Raw genomic sequence first — 3,711 nt, 5'->3', positions numbered from 1 at the left:
TTTGCTTTCAGTCAGGCAGAAAAGCATTAGCAGTTAGCTTTCTAATTCACAAAGGTGTCAGATGGGGTTGAGGTCAGGGCTGTGTGCAGGCCAGGCCTAGGCGGTTTCTTGAGTTTTTTCACCACAAACTAAATGGTTTCTGTCAGCAGCCTTTTCATCAACAAAATCCCATCTCCCTTTTTAAAAAAAACTCTTTTATCAATTAGGCCTGTCATCAGTTGAGGACCTCCATTCTCTCATTGACTAGTATCAGTTTAAATGCTGAGATAAATACATAATCTATTATCTGGAGATATCTTAAGGGCAACATGCGCCAGAGTTGTGTGAAACTTATGACCTAATGTATTACGACTTTCAGTAGGTTACTGCATAATGCTGGGGCATACACGACCAATCAGCCTGCAAAATAAAGAGAAACATGTCAATGCAAAAACGACAGGTCTCGTCACGTTAATTTGTATCAATTAGCAGACAGTGAAAAGCTCCAATGAAGTTCCAGACTCATGAATTTAAGGTAGGCTACTTTACTGGCACGATAATTTCTTGCAAAACTACACGGAACAGAAATAATTTTGTTACAAACCTGTGTTGTTTGTTTCATTCTCCATGTTCATAGGCTTCCAATAATATACCTAATTAACATATCACAAACATACACTAGTATTCACAAATTAGCAATAGTTGGGTGTTTTCTTTTATAATATATTTTATAATTTCTTTCTTAACAGTAAATACACATTAAACATTGGACAACCATTTTAGTTACATTTAAAAACAACTTATTAATCATGTGGCAGCGAGTACTCACACAAGCGCATCCATAATAATATTTAGACACACAGGTTCATAACACTCAAAAGGGCAGAGACGTGGTTCCAATTTGTAAAGAAAATAGATCTTTATTTTACACTCAACTATTAAAATATTTTTAATACACCATTAGAAAACACCATTCATACAGGGAGGGAAAGGGGAACCTAATCAGGGCTGAGGCTTACCGGATGGACAGGGGCCAGTGGGGAGGAAGTCACCCAGTAAACCAAGAAATCACCCACGCCCACGTGACACACACACACACACGGTTGTGACAACTTGAATCCCAGGGAGCACAGCACACAACAAAAAAAAGGGGGGGGAATCCCGCCACCAGCACCGCCACCGACCTCAGCAACTGAAAAGGGATAAAACAATTAGTGGAAGGGAAATCAGGAAAATAAACAACTGAAAATAAAAACCAACTTGTCTTAATATAAAACCACAGGAGAAATATGGAAATTAACCCAAAAACAAATAAGGACTGAAGGGGGCAACTAAAATAACTAAATCAAAATGAACAAACAGAAGTAATCAAAAAAATAGACGTATATTAATAATTAATCCAAACTAATAATGGGAGTAATCCAAAACTAAGGAAACTAACGAAATAAACCACAAATCATCCACACAATTACGGGAAGGGGATTTTAACCCCGGCTAAAAGCCTTGTGTATAGCCAAACAGTCCGGTCTTTGGATAGAGAGAAAGCAGAGCGGCTAGCTTTGCAATACAACCATGCAGGGCACAGAATGTAGCGATCAGCCAGAGGCAACCGTGCGGAAAAGCAGCACACAAAATGGCATACAGCGCAGCACGAACAATGAAAAAGTGGCAGCCGGAGACAGAACAGCAGCAGCGCAGCAGCTCGTCACGTCTTGATGTTCGGTAGCGGCGGTGAATATCAGCTGATTCCAAAATATCACCTTCATCCGCAGGGCATTAACACAGAGGAGGGAGGGAGAGGGGCCCATGCACCCCAGCAACTCAGCTACCAGCGCTTTAACCTGTGACCACACCAGCATTAGCCAATCGCATAGCATACACTAATGCTGAGATAGAGGGAACACTTACCACAGCGAAACCAAGCGAGCGGCACACAAGCCAAAGACGCACTCAACGGCGGGGCGCACCCACAACTCTGTAGCGCAAAATAAACGCCGTAAGCATTCAATCAGTACGACCAGTAACCAGTGAGTTGAAGCAAGAGTAAACGTACCTGTCGCAGACAGCAAAACAACACCTATGACCCGGAAGTGACACAACGGAAGGAGAGCAAGAAGCAGGGGGGAGGCCACTGCTTAAATACGTGACCCCAGCTCAATAAATAACTACCAGCTGCGCTCTAAAGTGACACACCCACCACCTGGGAGCGACACCCAACCAGGAAGTACAGAGAAACCTATTTCTATGCTGCTACAATCATATGCACTAGCCTGCTTACAGCCCAATCTCTCAAGGCCAGCGCAGAAAGGAAAGCTCAGATATTAAAATCAAGAGTCTTAAAATCATAAAAACAGTGAAACTAATTGACAGTCTCCTTCCAAATCATATTTTAATAAGCTTGTGTATAAAATTTAATTACGTGTCTTTTCCTGACCTTAGCAAAAAATATAAAGTTATCACATACTATTTCTATGTATTCTATTGGCTGACAAGGCTATAAAAAGGGTATAAAAAGGTTCTATAGTCTACGTTCATTGCATATTTTTAATTCTCCATTCATTCTCTAAGGGAATTTTTTCTTTAAAAACTTTAAATATTGCTAAACCTATCAAAAGGGTATCAAAAGGAATGGCATGTCTTGCTGAAAAACTATAGGAGTAGTGTACAGAAATTTAAATAGAAAGAACTTAAGTATGCCAGAGAACATACAGTGGGTTGCTGAATCAACCACCCAATAAGTATGCAAGAGAACAGGTACTAACACACAACACTAATGATAGAGACATAAGTGCATTTCCCATTGTTTTCTTTCTATGAGAATGCTTTTGATTGCATAATGTGTGTAACTAACCTCTTTAACTATCGTCAACAGAAACATGCTTTCAACACGCTCCGTACTCCGGCTTGCAGATACTCCCAACCGCTCCCGGCTCGAATCGAATGAGATTAAATGGAACCATGTGACAATGGTTCCTTCTAGGTGTCATGGTTCTGCTGGCGGGTGTGGCCGCGAGGAATTGCGTGTTATGCATTCAAATTACAAAACTCGTCCTTTTGTGAAAAATTAGCTAACAACAGCCTATTGCCAATAACCAAGCAGCTCTTCGTTCTTTCTCTTTCGGCAACAACAATCTAATTCCCTTTCTGGGACTGCTGCTGCATAATGGGACACAGCAACCCTTGGGCATTTTGAATTTGCAATAAGTAGCCTAAATTTGTCTAACGCGTAAATCTGTCTAGCTAGTAGGCTCAAGTGTAACGTTAAATTAGATCAATTCTCGTAAACTTTTTGATGACAGGCTGACGCTACTCTATGCAACGTCGTTTTTTTGTTAGCTTAGCTAGCCTTAGCTTAGCTATTTTTTCACAAAAGGACGAGTGATTGTTCGGTATTATGTAGTTGGTTGATGGCAATAATCACAACTTATGTTAATAAGGGCACACAAAACATGTCAAAAAGTTTATTCAATCACAAAAAAAGCAAACACAGTTTATGTCGGAGGTGGTCAAAATCTCAATCCTCAATTCATTTTAATAGCGAGTACCCCAGGTTGTACCCAGGGTGGGCGTGTTTTTTACGTGTCACATCACAAAGTGTGTCTCTATAGCCGCGTTTCCACCAAAATTACCCGGAACTTTCAGTCCCAGGAACTACTTTACCAGGAACTAAAAGGTTCCTTCAGCCAATGGTTGTCTGCGTTTCCACCGGGGTCTAAAGTACCGCGAATATTA

At 40.8% G+C, this 3,711-nt stretch overlaps 1 long non-coding RNA gene across 1 annotated transcript; it reads right to left on the bottom strand.

The window, feature by feature from the left end:
- Positions 1-873: 873 nt before the first annotated feature.
- On the bottom strand, positions 874-2,220 carry LOC135237838 (uncharacterized). The gene is made up of 2 exons (XR_010324934.1): positions 1,888-2,220; positions 874-1,171 (listed from the first exon to the last, which is right to left on the bottom strand). It is a non-coding gene; the product is annotated as an uncharacterized LOC135237838 (long non-coding RNA).
- Positions 2,221-3,711: the final 1,491 nt, after the last annotated feature.

Source organism: Anguilla rostrata, chromosome 13 (genome assembly GCF_018555375.3).
Source record: "Anguilla rostrata isolate EN2019 chromosome 13, ASM1855537v3, whole genome shotgun sequence".
Taxonomy (NCBI): Eukaryota; Metazoa; Chordata; class Actinopteri; order Anguilliformes; family Anguillidae; genus Anguilla; species Anguilla rostrata.
This window is presented reverse-complemented; position numbering and strand designations above follow the sequence as displayed.